Source organism: Somniosus microcephalus, chromosome 3 (genome assembly GCF_052327205.1).
Source record: "Somniosus microcephalus isolate GS21.2 chromosome 3, FLI_Smic_1.0, whole genome shotgun sequence".
Lineage (NCBI taxonomy): Eukaryota > Metazoa > Chordata > Chondrichthyes > Squaliformes > Somniosidae > Somniosus > Somniosus microcephalus.
In genome coordinates, this window is record NC_140989.1 from 379,351,051 (window position 1) to 379,371,709 (window position 20,659).

Genomic DNA, 20,659 nt, shown 5'->3' on the forward strand with positions numbered 1-20,659 from the left:
GCCATCTTTTGGATGAGACATTAAACGAAGACACCATCTACCCTCTCAGGTGAATGTAAAAGATCCCACGGCCACTATTCAAAGAAAAGCAGGGGAGTTCTCCTCCGTGTCCTGGGGCCAATATTTCTCCCACAACCAACATCAGTAAAACAGATTTTCTGGTAATTTATCTCATTGCAGTTTGTGGGAGCTTGCTGTGCACAAATTGGCCACCGTGTTTCCTACATTACAAAAGTGACTACATTTCTAAAGTACTTCATTGGCTGTAAAGTGCTTTGGGACGTCCTGAGGTGGTGAAAGGCGCTATAGAAATGCAAGTCCTTTCTTTCTACCAACCCTGGAATTAAACTCCTGAATCCACATAAAGTCCTGTGATCCTCACAACACAGCTCCCCTAATCCCGGGCTCAATCCCAGTCATTTCAATAGATTCTGACACTGGTGGCTCATTAGCTCCATTATAGAATCACAGCACAGAAAGAGGCCATTCGGCCCATCATGCCTGTGCCGGCTCTTTGAAAGAGCTCTCCAATTAGTCCCACTCCCTCGCTCTTTCCCCACAGCCCTGCAAATTCTTTCCTTTTCCAAGTATTGGCAAAAGAACCAGAGGGGAGATGAGGAGAATGTTTTTACAGCGAGTTGTTGTGATCTGGAATGCGCTGCCTGAAAGGGCGGTAGAAGCAGGTTCAATAGTAACTTTCAAAAGGGAATTGGAGAACTACTGGAAGGGGAAACATTTACAGGGCTCTGGGGAAAGAGCAGGGAGTGGGACTAATTGGAGAGATCTTTCAAAGACCCGGCACAGGCACGATGGGCCGAAGGGCCACCTCCTGTGCTGTATCATTCTATCAATCTCTTCTTCTTCTTAGGCAGTCCCTTGAAACCGATGATGACTTGCTTCCACATTAAAAATGAGTTCTCCGGTGACTGCTGAGTCCAATGCGGGACCTACAGTCTCTGTCACAGGTGGGGAAGACGGTGGTTGAAGGGGCGGGTGGGTGAGGTTGACGTGCGCTCCTTGCGCTGCCTGCACTTGGCTTCCGTTTACTCCCAGCGAAGAGGCTCGAGGAGCCTTCCCAGATGCTTCTCCTCCACTTTGTGCGGTCTTGGGCCAGGGATTCCCAGGTGTCGGTGGGGATGTTGCACTTTTTCAAGGAGGCTTTGAGGGTGTCCTTGAAGCATTTCCTCTGCCCACCTGGGGCTCTCTTGCTGTGCTGGAGCTCCGAGTAGAGCGCTTGTTTTGGGAGTCTCTTATCGGACATGCGGACAATGTGACCCGTCCATCGGAGCTGATCGAGCGTGGTCAGAGCTTCGATGCTGGGGATGTTGGCCTGAGCAAAACACTGACGTTGGTGCGCCTATCCTGCCAATGGATTTGTAGGATCTTGCAGAGGCAGCATTGCTGGTACCTCTCCAGTGCTTTGAGGTGCCTGCTGTACATGGTCCATGTGTCTGAGGCATGCAGCAGGGCGGGTATCACTGCTGCTCTGTAGACCCTGAGCTTAGTGCCAGGTTTGAGGTCCTGGTCTTCAAACACCCTCTTCCTCAGGCGACCGAAGGCTGCACTGGCACACTGAAGGCGGTGTTGGACTTCGTCGTCGACGTCTGCCCTTGCTGACAGTAGGCTCCCGAGGTACGGAAAGTGGTCCATGTTGTCCAAGGCCTTGTCGTGGGTTTTGGTAATTGGGGGGCAGTACTGTGTGGTGGGGGCAGGTTGGTAGAGGACCTTTGTCTTACGGATGTTTAGTGTAAGGCCCATGCTCTCGTACGCTTCGGTGAAGGTGTTGACGGTGGTTTGGAGTTCGACCTCCAAGTGAGCGTAGACGCAAGCGTCGTCTGCATACTGTAATTCGACGACAGAGGATGAGACAACCTTGGACCTGGACTGGAGGTGACAGAGGTTGAACAGTTTCCCGTTTGTTCTGTAAATTAACTCCACTCCAGTGGGGAGCTTACTGAGGGTGAGATGGAGAATTGCAGCAAGGAAGATCAAGAAGAGTGTTGGTGTGATGACACAGCCTTGCTTGACCCCGGTTTGTACGTGAATTGGGTCTGTGGTGGAACCATTGGTCAGGATCTTGGCTTGAATGTCGTTGTGAAGTAGGCGGAGGACAGTGACAAATTTTTGAGGGCAGCCGAATTTGAGGAGGACACTCTATAATCCCTCACAGTTGACAGTGTCGAAGGCTTTTGTGAGATCAAAGAAGGCCATGTACAGTGGTTGGTGCATTTCCCTTATAATTGACGTGTGGTGAAGATCGTGTCCATTGTGCCCCTTAGTGGGCGGAATCTGCATTGCAAATCTGGGAGGAGCTCTTCAGCCACTGGGAGAAGGCAATTGAGGAGGATTCTTGCGATGACTTTCCCTGTGGCAGGCAGCAGGAAAACTCCTCTGTAATTATCTCAATCGGTCTTGTCATCTTTCTTGAAGATGGTCACATGTTAGTGTGCTGTATCATTCTATCAATCTATGATTCTATGAAATGTACAAAGTCAACTCATCTTCCTTAATGTTCTTCCTGTTCTGATCGATGTAGAGACACATTACATCTTTACTGCCTCCATGTTGTTACCAGGGTGAACTTCCAGACTGGAATAAACCAATCAACAGCACGATAATCCATTAAGTCCTCTGGCCCAGACATCACAACACCTCAATATTACATTAAAGTCCCAGATTCCTGCAGCAGCTGCTCTCTGTGTAGGCCGAGGGCGACAGATCGTTACAGATAAGCTGTTGTACTGGAGACAGCGGCTTTAGTGAAGTCTGATCGAAGGTTTTCCATCTCTGTAACCCCCTCCCACCCTACACCCCTCCCCATCTCTGTAACCCCCTCCCACCCTACACCACTCCCCATCTCTGTAACCCCCTCCCACCCTACACCCCTCCCCATCTCTGTAACCCCCTCCCACCCTACACCCCTCCCCATCTCTGTAACCCCCTCCCACCCTACACCCCTCCCCATCACTGTAACCCCCTCCCACCCTACACCCCTCCCCATCTCTGTAACCCCCTCCCACCCTACACCCCTCCCCATCTCTGAAACCCCCTCCCACCTTACACCCCTCCCCATCTCTGTAACCCCCTCCCAACCTAAACCCCTCCCCATCTCTGTAACCCCCTCCCACCCTACACCCCTCCCCATCTCTGTAAGCCCCTCCCACCCTATACCCCTCCCCATCACTGTAACCCCCTCCCACCCTACACTCCTCCCCATCCCTGTAAGCCCCTCCCACCCTACACCCCTCCGCATCACTGTAACCCCCTCCCACCCTACACCCCTCCTCATCTCTGTAACCCCCTCCCGCCCTACACCTCTCCCCATCTCTGTAACCCCCTCCCACCCTATACCACTCCCTATCCCTGCAACCCCCTCTCACCCTACCCCCTCCCTATCCCTGTAACCCCCTCTCGCCCTACACCCCTCCCCATCACTGTAACCCCCTCCCACCCTACACCCCTCCCTATCTCTGAAACCTCCTCCCACCCTACACCCCTCCCTATCACTGTAACCCCCTCCCACCCTACACCCCTCCCTATCATTGTAACCCCCTCCCACCCTACACCCCTCCCCATCTCTGTAACCCCCTCCCACCCTATACCACTCCCTATCCCTGCAACCCCCTCTCACCCTACCCCCCTCCCTATCCCTGTAACCCCCTCTCACCCTACACCCCTCCCCATCACTGTAACCCCCTCCCACCCTACACCCCTCCCTATCACTGTAACCCCCTTCCACCCTACACCCCTCCCTATCACTGTTACCCCCTCCCACCCTACACCCCTCCCTATCACTCTAACCCCCTCCCACCATACACCCCTCCATATATCTGCTCTCACCGTACAATCCTCCGAGACTGTCTGTGTGGAGTTTGCACGTTCTCCCCGTGTTTGCATGGGTGTACTCCGGGTGCTCCGGTTTCCTCCCACAGTCCAAAGATGTGCGGGTTAGGTTGATTGGCTATGATAAATTGACCCTTAGTGTTAGGGGGATTAAATATGTGGGGTTACGGGGATAGGGCGGGATATGTGTTGGTGTAGGTGTTACAGGGATCGGGTGGGACATGTGTCAGTGCAGGCTCGATGGGCCGAAATGGCCTCTATCTGCACTGTGGTGTTTCTGAGATTCTGAGATTTTGAGATCTCTGCGCTCCTCCAATTCTGGCCTCTTGTCCATCCCCCACTCCCTTCGCTCCACCATTGGTGGCCGTGCCTTCAGCTGCCTGGGCCCTAAGCTCTGGAATTCCCTCCCTAAACCTCTCCTCCTCTCTCTCCTCCTTTAAGACGCTCCTTAAAACCTCCCTATTTGATCCAGACTTTGGTCACCTGTCCTAATATCTCCTCATGTGTCCCGGGGTCAGTTTGTGTCTGATTTACGCTCCTGTGAAGCAACTTGGGAGTTTTTGCTAGTTAAAGGCGCTATATAAATGCTGGTTGCTGTTTTTGAACAGGTGCTGGAGGGAGTTTCAGAGAATCCATCTCAGTCTTCCTTGAAGTGAAAGTAGTTTAATTTCTGTCGCTTGTTGACTTGATGCGGGACTGTAATGAGCTGACTGGATATTCCCAGAGTCAGCAAGGTTATATTGGGAAATGGCTGGGCCAGGCAGCTAATGGAGCAATAACTTGGTGTTGTGGGGCATTAAGATCATTCTCAGCTGTGAAGAGAAAAGTAACCAGCCCCCGAGGGATGATCAAAGCTGCCCACAGGATAGTTGGCCCATCAATCGTGCGCTGGCTGTAATTCAGGGCACTGACTCCCTCTCACTCTCTAACCTCACTCCGAGAAACTCCTCTCCTTCCTCCGCTCTCTCATCAATGCTGCAGCCCCCAGATGCTGCCCTGTTTCTAGCCTGTTGAGATCAGTAGAATTGGGTTTGCCTTTTAATGAGGGTGGAATCTCGCTGCTCCCTCTTGGTTCCAGAAAGTTGTGTGTGTGTTGAGCGAGATCCCATTCCTCCCTCGCCACCTCTTCTGCTCCAAACAGGAGAGAAATACCAATCGGGTTAAAGGCTGAGATTCCCATCTCTCAGGGACAGAATGAGCAGCAGAGATGATGGCCCCGACATAGTCAGTTTCTGCTCCAGGCCATGTTCCGTTTGTTAGTACAGTAATCTGTGATGTAATGTTTAGGTTATCCACCAGATGGAGCCAAATATTAAGGGTTCACATTCACCAGTATTTAAGGTAATGGGTCATGTATTCAATGTCCTGGTACACCAGTTAACACGGTAATGTGGCTTGGCATTATGGGTATGACTCAGAGGTTGTTCCTCCATCTTGTGCTCATGCAATAAGAATTGTGCCTGGCCTCCAGCTTGTAAGAGATATGTTTCTCTGCTACACCGTGTAAATAAACAGTTGGGTTTTGTTCCTAATATCTCGCTTCTCTCAGTTTCTGACCTTACCACTCGGATATCACATATTGGCGACGAGGATAAACAGATCACATCTTGACGAAGAAAAAATAAGAAAAGGAACACTGAATTATTGATCATGGCTGCTACGGTAGGAAAGATCTCTGCTTTTGATGTTCAGACGCAGACCTGGGATGAATACTGCGAGGTGTTGATGCATTTCTTTGAAGCAAATGATATAAATGATGTCGGAAAAAGGAGAGCTATTTTGCTCACTTCCGTGGGAAGTCAGATGTATAGTTTAATGAGAAACTTATGCAGTCCTGCACAGCCTGGAGACAGATCATTTGCTGACTTAGTGGCCTTGCTAAAGGACCATTTCAATCCCAGACCAAGTGAGATTGTACAGCGTTTCAAATTTAATTCATGGAACAGAAAACCGGGAGAGACTGTATTGGATTATGTAGCGGTGTTGCGGAAATTGGCACATGATTGCAATTACGTCAACAACCTGAAAGACATGCTGAGAGATAGACTAGTTTGCGGGATAATGGATGATCAAATGCAGCGGAGATTATTGTCCGAGACTGGGCTTACGTATGAAAAAGCATTTGAACTTACTCAAGCCATAGAGACAGTGAACAGAGATGTAAAAGAAATACAAGGTTCAGACTGGGCTACTACACAGCAAGTTGCAGGTCAGGTTATTGTGCACAAGTTAAACATGCATCAGAAACCACAACGTGAGCAGGTAAAGGCATGTTTTGATGCAATGGCGATCACCTGGCGAGGGAATGCAGATTTCTGGAGGAAAAGTGCCACACGTGTGGGAAAAAAGGGCACATAAAACATGCATGCAGGGCAAAAGCAATCGTGGAGGAATACAAACCAAAAGGGGGAGGAAAGCAAAACCTAGGAAGAGAATTGAAAAAACAGGGAGCACATCACATCAGCGGAGAAGCTGAGAAAGAAGACGACATGTTCATAATGCATAGTATGGTAGAGAACATTCCAAAAGTGGATCCTATCACTTTGCAACTGACAGTAAATGACTCTAAGGTCAACTTTGAAGTGGATACAGGATGCGGTGTAACCATAATGAACAGGGAGGAGTACTCAAAATTGTGGAACCGTGCAAAAGTTCCAGAGTTAAAGTCTTGCTATATGCAGCTTAAAACATATAATGGTGAACGAGTGGCGACATTGGGTACAGCTACTGTAACTGTGCAACACAGGGACACCGTGGAACAGCTACCTGTAGTTGTAGTATTGGGTTCTGGACCAAACCTGTTAGGTCGGGGCTGGATACAAGAACTTAAATTAGATTGGGGAGCAATAAATCAAATAGAGGGAGGCAAACAGTTGTCTTTGCAAGAAGTGTTGATTGAACATGAGAACGTGTTCAAGGAAGAACTTGGCACATTTAATGGCTAAGATTTATGTAGACAAGGAGGCACTGCCAAGGTTTTTTAAACAACGACCTGTGCCGTATACCATGAAACCGAAGGTAGAGGCTGAGCTTGACCATCTGTTGAGAGAGAACATACTGGAACCCGTGAAATGTTCAGAATGGGCAGCCCCCATTGTACCTGTTTTAAAACCGGACAATTCGGTAAGATTCTGTGGAGATTATAAATTGACAGTAAATAGGATGTCTAAACTAGAACAGTATCCTATTCCCAAAACAGAGGATCTCTTTGCAAACCTGGCTGGAGGGAAGAAATTCATGAAGCTGGATATGAGTCATGCATATTTGCAGATTACACTAGATGAGGAATCCAAGAAGTATGTAACCATAAATACACACAAGGGTTTGTTTACCTATAACCGCTTACCATTCGGTGTCTCATCTAGTCCAGCTATTTTCCAGAGGACTATTGCTGGTGTACTGCAAGGGATCCCACATGTTTCAATCTATCTGGATGACATTCTGGTGACGGGAAGAACCGACCAGGAGCATCTGAGCACTCTGAGAGAGGTACTACAAAGATTGGATAAGGCTTGGTTACGGCTCAAGAGGAGTAAGTGCACTTTCCTGGGGAATGAGGCCATGTTCCTGGGACACAGAGTGGATGCCACCGGGCTCCATCCAATCAAGGAGAAGGTACAAGCACTGCAGGGGGCCCAGCTCCTACCAATGTGACTGAGTTAAAAGCTTACCTGGGACTGCTAAACTATTATAACAGATTTTTACCAAACTTGGCAACAGTGTTAGCACCTCTTCACAAACTTCTGTGCAAGGAGACACAGTGGCAGTGGGAAGAGGAACAGAGGGTTTCATTTGAACAGTCCAAGAAACTGATGCTGTCCTCGGATGTGCTGGTTCACTACAATGCAGAGAAAGACATCATTCTCTCTTGTGATTCTTCACCTTACGGGGTGGGGGCGGTTCTTTCACACAGCTTGGAAGATGGAACAGAAAGACCAATAGGGTTTAGGTCTCGAACTCTGACACCGGCAGAAAAAAACGATTCCCAGTTAGATAAAGAGGGGTTAGCAGTAATGTTTGGGTTACGGAGGTTTCACAAGTTCATATATGGCAGGAAATTCACCATATGCACCGATCATAAACCTCTTCTATCTCTTTTTAATGAAATGAAAGCAGTACCACAGATGGTGTCACCCCGGATCCAAAGGTGGGCAGTGACGTTGAGGGCATATGAGTATGTCATCATTTACAAGGCGGGCAAGTACCATGGGAACGCAGATGCCTTGAGCCATCTTCCACTGCCAGGTATACCTATCCGTGCAGCTCCAGAGGACAGAATTTTGATGTTGGAGGACACGGACATGGCAATTGTGACCGCTGAACAAGTAAGGACATGGACCGATAAAGATCCAGTACTGTCTAGAGTCCGAGAATATGTGATGAGGGGTTGGCCACAGCATCCGGAAGGGACTGATTTCATACCTTACAGTGTCAGGAAGACAGAGCTGGGTGTGCAGGATGGTTGCGTGTTGTGGGGAGCACGAGTGATTGTTCCACAGCCAGCACGACAGTCTATCCTAGGGCAACTTCATCAGTGTCATCCTGGAGTTTCGCATATGAAAGCCTTGGCAAGGAGTTACTTGTGGTGGCCAAAGCTAGATGAGGAGATAGAAAATCTAGTCAAGACATGCAGCACTTGTCAAGTACACAGGAAGGCACCAGCAGCGGCTCCTCTCCACCCCTGGGGTTGGCCGGATAAACCATGGAGAAGATTACATGTAGATTATGTGGGTCCATTCATGGGAAAGATGTTCCTCATAATCATGGATGCCCATTCCAAATGGATGGATGTTTATCCTGTAAATTCTGCTTCATCTACTGTTACTATAGACTGCCTGCGTAGGAGTTTTAGTAATCAAGGGCTACCGGAGATCGTAGTAAGTGACAATGCCACGTGTTTTGTGAGTACAGAAACAAAAGAGTTCATGAGAAACAATGGCATAGTCCACGTGACCTCAGCTCCATATCATCTGTCTTCAAATGGACTTGCGGAGAGAGCCGTACAAACATTTAAGGAGATGATGAAAAAAAGTGCGGAAGGGAGTTTGGCAGCCAAGGTGTCACGAGTTCTGTTCAGCTACAGAATAACACCTCAATCTACCACAGGACTCTCTCCTGCTGAGCTGTTGTTAGGACGTCGACTATGCTCCACTCTTGACCTGGTTCACCCAGATCTAAAAAGGAAGGTGGAAAACCGACAAATCAAACAAAAGGAGAACCATGACAGAAGGACAAAGAGCCGCAGTTTTGGAGAAGGAGATGCGGTCCTTACCAGGAATTTCAGTTATGGTCCAAAATGGATTCCTGGCATCATAGACTCAATGACCGGTCCAGTATCATATACGGTCATGGTGGGAACTGGTCAGGTAGTGCACAGACATGTAGATCAGATACTGACCAGACAAGGGGAAATCAAAATGGAGGTTCCAGAGGAGATGTCGGAGGACAAGTTGGCCCCCAGTTATCCAAATGCATCGGTGGTACCACCACCACAAACAGAGCCAGTTCCACCTGGACCCCTTCGTCAAGAGGAAACCATCGTAGCAGAGTCAGATACTCTGAGTACTGCTCAGGAGCAGCAGGTGGCTCTACCACAACCAAGCAGGGACTTGACTGTAAGACGTTCACCAAGGACTCACAAGCCGCCAGAGAGATTGATAACGACCTGCTAGATTCGTTCAGTATGGACTATCGTTAAAGGAGTTTCCTTATGGGACTTTTTAAGAATGTTGTTAAGAAATTAATGTTCAACTTAAGAGGGGAGGGATATAGTAATCTGGGATGTAATGTTTAAGTTATCCACCAGATGGAGCCAAATATTAAGGGTTCACATTCACCAGTATTTAAGGTAATGGGTCATGTATTCAATGTCCTGGTACACCAGTTAATATGGTAATGTGGCATGGCATTATGGGTATGACTCAGAGGTTGATCCTCCATCTTGTGCTCGTGCAATAAGAATTGTGCCTTGCCTCCAGCTTGTAAGAGATATGTTCCTCTGCTACACCGTGTAAATAAACAGTTGGGTTTTGTTCCTAATATCTCGTTTCTCTCAGTTTCTGACCTTACCACTCGGATATCACAGTTAGTCAGTGAGTATTCCTTCCCCAACAGTGAGCCGCTTGATATCAATTAGCGAGGCTGATTGAGAGATTACTGGCCCAATTGTCTCATTAGTATCCCAGCCCGCCCTGGGGTTAATCACATCGATTGATCCCCAGAAATATCAGGCAGAAGGAGAATGTCAGAAGGAGGCAGGAATAAGGGTTCAATTTCTGTGGAGTTTGATGTTCTCTCGATGTTCCCTTCACACACTGAGCTGTGTTTGAGGATCTCAGGTATCGAGTGTTGCCCCAAATCCCCTGGATTGTGGGAGCCGGGTTAACACAATTAGACATTAATTAGTGCGATGAACAGATCACTATTCGTCAAATGTGGCCCCGGAGCAGAACTGAGCCTCAGAGCGAGAGAGCGGAGCCCAGGGATTATGGGCTGTTTGGGAGCTCAGGGTTAATTAGCTGCTGGAGGCAGAAATCTTTCTGAAAGAAGGTCCTTAAAGAAAATGTTCAGATGTTGAGTGTTGTTGCGTTTAACCAGAAGCTTTAAACAGATTACTGAGGGTCAGCTGGTCTGAGATGAAACAATATAATAACATTGAACTGTCTGGGAGCTGTGATATAGGATTACACAGGATTACACCGGATATACGGCACAGAAACAGGCCATTCGGCCCAACCAGTCCATGCCGGTGTTATGCTCCACTCGAGCCTCCTCCCGTCTTTCCCCATCTAACTCTATCAGTGTAACCCTCTATTCCCTTCTCCCTCGTTTTAAAGACCTCTATTAGACCCTCAGCCTTTTTACAAGAGAAAAGAGACCCAGCCTGTTGATCCTTTCCTGATCGGTATACCCTCGCATTTCTGGTAGCATCCTTGTGAATCTTCTCTGCACCCTCTCCAGTGCCTCGATATCCATTTCATAACACAGTGCCCAGAACTGCACGCAATGCTCCAAGTGAGGTCTAACCAAGGTTCGATACAGGTTTAGAATAACTTCCCTACTTTCAATTCCATCCCTCTAGAAATAAACACTAGTGCTTGGTTTGCTTTTTTATGGCCTTGCTAACCTGTGTCGCAACTTTTAGTGATTCGTGTATTTGTACTCCGAGATCCCTTTGTTCCTCCTGCATTTCTATAACCCCTTTCACAAACTCAGGACATTCAGAAAGCACTTTGCAGCCAATCAAGTACTTTATGAAGTGTTGTCCAGCAAAAGATGAGGAAGCCAATTTATGCACAGCAAGCTCCCATGAACAGCAATGTGATAATGACCAGATTATCCGATTCAGTGATAAACATTGGCCACGACACTGGGGAGACTCCCCTGCTCCTCTTCAAAATATTTCAATGCGAAGATTTACATCCACTGGAGAAGCTTTAATGTCTCATCCAAAAGACAACACCTCTGACAGTACAGCACTCCCTCATTACTGCCCCACCGACAGTGCATCACTCCCTCAGTGCTGCCCCTCCGACACTGCAGCGCTCCCTCAGTACTGCCCCTCCGACAGTGCAGCGCTCCCTCACTACTGCCCCTCCAACAGTGCAGCGCTCCCTCAGTACTGCCCCTCCGACAGTGCAGTGCTTTCTCAGTACTGCCCCTCCGACAGTGCAGCGATCTCTCAATACTGCCCCTCCGACAGTGCAGCGCTCCCTCAGCACTGCCCCTCCGACAGTGCAGCACTCCCTCAGTATTGCCCCTCCGACAGTGCAGCTCCACCTCAGTACTGCCCTTCCGACAGTGCAGCGCTCCCTCAGTGCTGCCCCTCCGACAGTGCAGCTTTCCCTCAGTACTGCCCCTCCGACAGTGCAGCGCTCCCTCAATACAGCCCCTCCGACAGTGCAGCGCTTCCTCAGTACTGCCCCTCCGACAGTGCAGCACTCCCTCAGTACTGCCCTTCCGACAGTGCAGCACTCCCTCAGTACTGCCCTTCCGACAGTGCGGCGCTCCCTCAGTACCTACCCTCCGACAGTGCAGCACTCCCTCAGTACTGCCCCTCTGACAGTGCAGCACTCCCTCAGTACTGCCCCTCCGACAGTGCGGCGCTCCCTCAGTACTGCACTGGGAGAGTCAGCCTGGATTAAGGGCTCAAGTCTCTGGAGTGGGGCTTGAACCCACGACCTTCTGACCCAGATGCGAGAGTGCTGCCCACTGAGACACGGCTGACTCTGAGCTGTTGTTGAAGTTGTTTTTTCGCTGAAACATCGAATGAGGAAACGAGGTCAATGTGGAGATTGAAGAATGAAATGTGGCCGGGCAGGTACAATGTCCGTTTCATTCCTCTAGTACCTGGGATTATTCTATAAAGAGCTTCCTACACACAAAGGATCAGAGATTTCAGTGTTTGCAATCTGACGAGTTATCAAGATTCTCATCCTGTTTCTATTCTCTGGATTTCAATTTTATTTCACTCCCGATATTAAACTGTGAAATAACAACAACTTTCAACAATTCCCTGTCCAATCATCTTGTCCGACCCTCGTGTCCAGACTGACCCTTGACCCCTGGACCGAGTGGTGTCCATCAGAGTGACCCTTGACCCGAGTGGTGTGGACCTTGCAGGGGTTATATTATTATTGGGGTTGGGATTATTGCTGCTTATTATCCGGTGCCAGCGATGTTCTGATTTATACTTCACTCACACTGACCCTGGATACTGAACCCACGATTAGAATCTGGTTTCTTTTCACATTTAAAGAGAGGCGGAATCCTGAACTCTGCTCCCTGCAGTTACAGAGATCAACACGGCCATTTCCTAATGATGGGAGATCGGTGGGAAGGAGGTCGCAAGCTGCAAAGCCCAGGGAGTAAAGTGAGAAAGTGTGGGAGCCGCTTTGATGTAAGGTTGATATCGGGGAAAGGTCGCTGGGTTGGAATGCTGGACTCTCTGATCTCAGGCCCATCATTAGATTAGTGAGGGGAGAAATCTTTCATTCACAAATACCAGGAGAAATTAAACACAGACCATATTGCAGCATCTGAGTCCAGACAGGAGACAGAAGGAGCAAAGATTGGGGCCTTCGAGACACAAACTATTACTGAGATTTCATATTTGGGGAAAGAGGATCCGGTTTTTATAATCGTGATATCGGAAAGGATTAGATATTGGAGGGGATTAGATCAGTAATTTTCATAAGGAATTAAATTTGCAAGAAATGATGGATACTTATTAAGAGTGAACAGGATTTAAATATTTTTGAGGATTAATATTCTCGGCCTAGGTCCCTTGTGTTGATGACCCACAGACAGCTTTAGATATCGTTTCCTGTCCAGCTCATTGCTCTTTTACTCTGCAGTTTGCTGGGATGCTGATTAAATTCACGTTATGTCGGTGTAATGTAAAACTAGTGAGATTCTAACATTGCAATCGAGCTGTACAGGGTCTTTAACACAGGAGACATTGGAAAGAATCTTCAGCAGAATTTCCCCATCGCTGCAAAACACTCAGCAATTTTAAACTCCAAATGCAGTCAGGGTGAGTAGTAATAGTCAGGTTAGGAGAGGCAGTAGTCAGGGTGAATGGTAATAGTCAGGTTAGGAGAGGCAGTAGTCAGGGTGAGTGGTAATAGTCAGGTTAGGAGAGGCAGTAGTCAGGGTGAATGGTAATAGTCAGGTTAGGAGAGGCAGTAGTCAGGGTGAATGGTAATAGTCAGGTTAGGAGAGGCAGTAGTCAGGGTGAATGGTAATAGTCAGGTTAGGAGAGGCAGTAGTCAGGGTGAATGGTAATAGTCAGGTTAGGAGAGGCAGTATTCAGGGTGAATGGTAATAGTCAGGTTAGAAGAGGCAGTAGTCAGGGTGAGTGGTAATAGTCAGGTTAGGAGAGGCAGTAGTCAGGGTGAATGGTAATAGTCAGGTTAGGAGAGGCAGTAGTCAGGGTGAATGGTAATAGTCAGGTTAGGAGAGGCAGTAGTCAGGGTGAATGGTAATAGTCAGGTTAGGAGAGGCAGTAGTCAGGGTGAGTGGTAATAGTCAGGTTAGGAGAGGCAGTAGTCAGGGTGAATGGGAGTAGTCAGGTTAGGAGAGGCAGTATTCAGGGTGAATGGTAATAGTCAGGTTAGGAGAGGCAGTAGTCAGGGTGAATGGTAATAGTCAGGTTAGGAGAGGCAGCAGTCAGGGTGAATGGTAATAGTCAGGTTAGGAGAGGCAGTAGTCAGGGTGAGTGGTAATAGTCAGGTTAGGAGAGGCAGTAGTCAGGGTGAATGGGAGTAGTCAGGTTAGGAGAGGCAGTATTCAGGGTGAATGGTAATAGTCAGGTTAGGAGAGGCAGTAGTCAGGGTGAATGGTAATAGTCAGGTTAGGAGAGGCAGTAGTCAGGGTGAATGGTAATAGTCAGGTTAGGAGAGGCAGTAGTCAGGGTGAGTGGTAATAGTCAGGTTAGGAGAGGCAGTGGTCAGGGTGAATGGTAATAGTCAGGTTAGGAGAGGCAGTATTCAGGGTGAATGGTAATAGTCAGGTTAGGAGAGGCAGTAGTCAGGGTGAATGGTAATAGTCAGGTTAGGAGAGGCAGTAGTCAGGGTGAATGGTAATAGTCAGGTTAGGAGAGGCAGTAGTCAGGGTGAATGGTAATAGTCAGGTTAGGAGAGGCAGTAGTCAGGGTGAATGGTAATAGTCAGGTTAGGAGAGGCAGTAGTCAGGGTGAATGGTAATAGTCAGGTTAGGAGAGGCAGTAGTCAGGGTGAATGGTAATAGTCAGGTTAGGAGAGGCAGTATTCAGGGTGAATGGTAATAGTCAGGTTAGAAGAGGCAGTAGTCAGGGTGAGTGGTAATAGTCAGGTTAGGAGAGGCAGTAGTCAGGGTGAATGGTAATAGTCAGGTTAGGAGAGGCAGTATTCAGGGTGAATGGTAATAGTCAGGTTAGAAGAGGCAGTAGTCAGGGTGAGTGGTAATAGTCAGGTTAGGAGAGGCAGTAGTCAGGGTGAATGGTAATAGTCAGGTTAGGAGAGGCAGTAGTCAGGGTGAATGGTAATAGTCAGGTTAGGAGAGGCAGTAGTCAGGGTGAATGGTAATAGTCAGGTTAGGAGAGGCAGTAGTCAGGGTGAATGGAAATAGTCAGGTTAGGAGAGGCAGTAGTCAGGGTGAATGGTAATAGTCAGGTTAGGAGAGGCAGTAGTCAGGGTGAATGGTAATAGTCAGGTTAGGAGAGGCAGTAGTCAGGGTGAGTGGTAATAGTCAGGTTCGGAGAGGCAGTAGTCAGGGTGAATGGTAATAGTCAGGTTAGGAGAGACAGTAGTCAGGGTGAATGGTAATAGTCAGGTTAGGAGAGGCAGTAGTCAGGGTGAATGGTAATAGTCAGGTTAGGAGAGGCAGTAGTCAGGGTGAGTGGTAATAGTCAGGTTAGGAGAGGCAGTAGTCAGGGTGAATGGTAATAGTCAGGTTAGGAGAGGCAGTAGTCAGGGGGAATGGTAATAGCCAGGTTAGGAGAGGCAGTAGTCAGGGTGAATGGTTAAAGTCAGGTTTGGAGATGGTGGGAACGCAAGTTGTGCAGAGGACTCAAATAATCTGCAAAGGGATATCGACAGGCTAGGTGAGTGGGCAAACATTTGGCAGATGGAGTATAATGTGGGAAAGTGCGAGGTTATCCACTTTGGCAGGAAAAATAAAAAAGCAACTTATTACTTAAATGGAGAGAGATTACAAAATGCTGCAGTTCAGAAGGACCTGGGGGTCTTTGTGCATGAAACACAATAAGTTAGCATGCAGGTACAGCAAGTAATCAAAAAGGCAAATGGAATATTGATCTTTATTGTAAGGGGGTTGGAGTATAAAAGCAGGGAAGTCCTGCTACAACTGTACAGGGTATTGGTGAGACCACACCTGGAGTACTGCGTACAGTTTTGGTCTCCTTATATAAGGAGGGATATACTTGCATTGGAGACAGTTCAGAGACGATTCACGAGGTTAATTCCAGAGATGAGGGGGTTGACTGATGAGGGAAGGTTGAGCAGGCTGGGCCTATACTCATTGGAATTTAGAAGAATGAGAGGTGATCTTATATGAAACATATAAGATACTGAGGGAGCTCGACAGGGTAGATGCAGAGAGGATGTTTCCCCTCGTGGGGAAATCTAGAACTCGGGGGCACAGTTTTAGAATAAAGGGTCGCCCTGTTAAGACAGAGATGAGGCCTTTCGGGCTGATCGCCTGCGGTGGGCTTCACCCACTGACGGTGGACACGGGACAGAAACACAGCGAGAGCAGGGTCATTATGGGATGTCAGCAAAATGTACTCAAGGCACGGGTGGTGTTTAATGGGAGGCTGGTTGAGATTAGCAGTCACCCAGTGTACATTGAGGTGATTTGTATTCACATAAAATAATTGGACTGAATCTGTTCTTAATGTGTCGGCACTCAGACAATTATGAGGCAATAATTGGAGATTATTTAACTCTTTTCTGCTTAATCAGGACTGATATATTACTGGAACATGACAGAGATTAGATTACCCCAGACTGACATATTACTGGAACATGACAGAGATCAGATTACCATCACCAGGAACTATTAACACAAAAACCATGAAGACCGCTTGTCTAATTTATACTGACAGTCCAGCCCATCACAGATGTGTCTGTCCATGATGGTATTGGTAGGAGTGATCACCGCACAGTCCTTGTGGAGACCAAGTCCCGTCTTCACACTGAGGACCCCCTCCATCGTGTTGTGTGGCACTAACACCGTGCTAAATGGAATAGATTCAGAACAGATCGAGCAGCTCAAAACTGGGCATCAATGGGGCACTGTGGGCCATCAGCAGCAGAATTGTATTCCACCACAATCTGTAACCTCATGGCCCGGCATATCCCGCAGTCTTAGTCTGTACTGTCCAGATAATGTTTGTTTCAGTGAAGTTGGCCGAGGAGGAGGAGGAGGAGGAGGAGTCTGTACTGTCCAGATAATGTTTGTTTCAGTGATGTTGGCCGAGGAGGAGGAGGAGGAGTCTGTACTGTCCGGATAATGTTTGTTTCAGTGATGTTGGCCGAGGAGGAGGAGGAGGAGGAGGCGTCTGTACTGTCCAGATAATGTTTGTTTCAGTGAAGTTGGCCGAGGAGGAGGAGGAGTCTGTACTGTCCGGATAATGTTTGTTTCAGTGATGTTGGCCGAGGAGGAGGAGGAGTCTGTACTGTCCAGATAATGTTTGTTTCAGTGATGTTGGCCGAGGTGGAGGAGGAGGAGGAGGAGTCTGTATTTTACTGTGTTAAGAAGTCAATTATTTGAAGTAAGTTAAATTTTTTAAGGGTTTTTTAAACTCTTGGGCAGTTTAAACCGGAAGTAGAATCCGGGTATAAAAGGGGAGGGGCTAGTGCGGTGCACGGAATGCTTTGTGCATTGAGTGCTGCTGGAGTTTTGCTAAGTGGGAGAGTTCGGATAAGTGGGAGGTGAGGGTGTGTTTTTTGCTCTGTTTTGTTCCCCACTCCCAGGCTTAGACAGCACTGCGGAGGCGGAGCAGCGAGACGAGTCAACCAAACAGGCTCCACAGACAGTATTCAAGGAGGAGGTTGGTGATCAGCTGGTTGGTTGGTTTTCTTCCTTCTCTTCTCTTTTATACCTTTAAGTTGGTAAGTCCTATTGAATAGTGGTGTGATATTATCATCTATATCCGGGCAGGGTCTTCATAACTAATAATAAGAAATTTAATTAATTATATAGAATGGAGCAGGTGATGTGTTACTGTTGCGAGATGTGGGAGCCGGTGATACCCATTGAGGCTCACGGTGATTACATCTGCGACAAGTGTCTGCTGCTAGAGGAACTCAAGTTCCATGTTATGGAGCTTGAGACCGAGCTTCAGACACTGCGACACATCAGGGAGGGGGAGAAGTTCCTGGACTCTATGTTTCAGGAGATGGTCACACCTATGAAGTTAATTACTGCAGATGTAGTCCGTGGTCAGGGACAGGACGGTGTGACTACGAGTGAGGAAGGTACAGGGATCCAGGATGTAGTGTTGAAGGAGACGCAGCCCTTGTTCTTGTCCAGCAGGATCGAGGTTCTTACTCCCTGTGAGGGCGGGAGCGGGGACTGCAGGGAGGATGAGCAACCTGGCCACAGCACCGTGGTACAGGGGGCCATTCAAGTGGAGGGAGTAAAAAGAAATGTTGTAGTGGTAGGGGATAGTATCATTAGGGGGATAGATAGGGTTCTCTGCAGTCAAGAGCGGGAGTCCCGAAGGCTGTGTTGCCTGCCTGGTGCCAGGGTTAAGGACATCTCTTCTGGGCTGGAAAGAAACTTGGAGTGGGAGGGGGCGGATCCAGTTGTCGAGGTCCATGTTGGTACAAATGACGTAGATAGGACAAGGAAGACGGTTCTGTTAAAGGAGTATGAGCAGCTAGGGGTCAAATTAAAAAACAGAACCTCAAGGGTAATAATCTCTGGGTTATTACCTGAGCCACGAGCGAATTTGGCTAGGATAAATAAAATTAAAGAGTTAAATGCGTGGCTCAAAGACTGGTGTGGGAGAAATGGGTTTTGCTTCTTGGGACACTGGCACCAGTACTGGGACAGGAGGGAGCTGTTCTGTTGGGACAGACTCCACTTGGCCAGTGCTGGGACTAGAGTCCTGGCGAATCATATAACTAGGGCTGTAGAGAGGGCTTTAAACTAATTAGTGGGGGGGGAGGTTTCTAGAGAGCAAATAATAAAAATGACAACAGAGAAGGTCATAGACTTAGGTAGCAGTGGGGAAATAAAAAACAGAACGTGCCAGGAAGGGACAGAAGGTATGGAGCAAAAAGTAAAGTAGTAAAAGGGGAAAAAACAGGAACTAAGTGTCACAAAACATATTTGAAAGTTCTCTATCTGAATGCACGTAGCATTCGTAACAAAATGAATGAGTTAACGGCACAAATAACTACATATGGGTATGATCTTGTGGCCATTACAGAAACATGGCTGCAGGGTGACCATGACTGGGAATTAAACATACCAGGTTAGTTAACAATCAGGAAGGACAGGCAGGAAGGGAGAGGAGGTGGGGTGGCTATGTTAATAAAGGAAGGAATCACTATAATACAGAGAAATGATATTGGGTCAAAGGAGCAGGATCGTGAAACAGTTTGGGTGGAGATAAGGAATAATAAGGGGAAAAAAACACTAGTGGGCGTAGTCTATAGGTCTCCGAACAGTTGCAACTCTGTTGGACGGAGTATTAATCAGGAAATAGTTGAGGCTTGTAATAAGGGAACAGCTATAATTATGGGGGATTTTAATTATCATATTAACTGGACAAATCAAATTGGGCAGAACAGCCTTGAGGATGAGTTCATTGAGTGTATTAGGGATGGGTTTCTTGAGCAGTATGTAACAGAACCGACCAAGGGGCAAGCAACCTTAGATCTGGTCCTGTGTAATGAGACAGGATTAATTAAAAATGTCCTAGTAAAGGATCCCCTTGGAATGAGTGACCATAACATGGTTGAGTTCCAGATTCAATTAGAGGGTGAGAAGGTTGGATCTCAAACAAGCGTGCTAAGCTTGAATAAAGGAGAGTATGAAGGTATGAGAGCAGAATTAATTAGAGTGGACTGGGAAAATAGATTAAAGGGTAAGACGGTACATGATCAGTGGTGTACATTTAAGGAGTTATTTTACAACTTCCAAAAAAATATATTCCACTGAGGAAAAAAGGGTGTAAAAGAAAAGATAGCCATCCGTGGCTAAGTAAAGTAATTAAGGATAGTATCCGACTAAAAACAAGGGCATATAAGGTAGCCAAATCTAGTGGGAGGATGGAAGATTGGGTAGTCTTTAAAAGACAGCAAAAAATAACTAAAAGATTGATTAAGAAAGGGAAGATAGATTATGAAAGTAAATAAGCAAAAAATATAAAAACAGACAGTAAAAGTTTCTATACTTATATAAAAAGAAAAAGGGTGGCTAAAGTAAATGTTGGTCCCTTAGAGGATGAGACCGGGAAATTAATGGTGGGAAACATGGAGATGGCAAAAACACTGAACAATTATTTTGCATCAGTCTTTACAGTAGAGGACACTAAGAATATCCCAACACTGGACAAACAGGGGGCTCTAGGGGGGGAGGAACTAAATACGATTAAAATCACTAAGGAAGTGGTACTTGGTAAAATAATGGGACTCAAGGCGGATAAATCCCCTGGACCTGATGGCTTGCATCCTAGGGTCTTGAGGGAAGTAGCAGTAGCGATTGTGGATGCATTGGTAATAATTTTCCAAAACTCACTGGACTCAGCAAAGGTCCCGGCAGATTGGAAAACTGCTAATGTAACACCCTTATTTAAAAGGGGTAGTAGGCAGAAGGCTGGAAACTATAGACCTGTTAGCCTAACATCTGTGGTTGGTAAAATGTTAGAGTCCATTATTAAGGAGACAGTAACGGGACATTTGGATAAACATAATTTAATAGGACAAACTCAGCATGGTTTCATGAAGGGGAAGTCATGTTTGACAAATTGAGTTTTTTGAGGAAGTAACATACAGGGTGGATAAAGGGGAACCAGTGGACGTAGTGTATTTAGACTTCCAAAAGGCATTTGACAAGGTGCCACACAAAACATTATTGCTCAAGATAAAAAATCACGGGATTGGGGGTAATATTCTGGCGTGGGTGGAGGATTGGCTCTCTAACAGAAAGCAGAGAGTTGGGATAAATGGTTCGTTCTCAGATTGGCAACCAGTAACTAGTGGTGTTCCGCAGGGGTCAGTGCTGGGTCCCCAACTCTTTACAATCTATATTAACGATTTGGAGGAGGGGACCGAGTGTAGCATATCAAAGTTTGCAGATG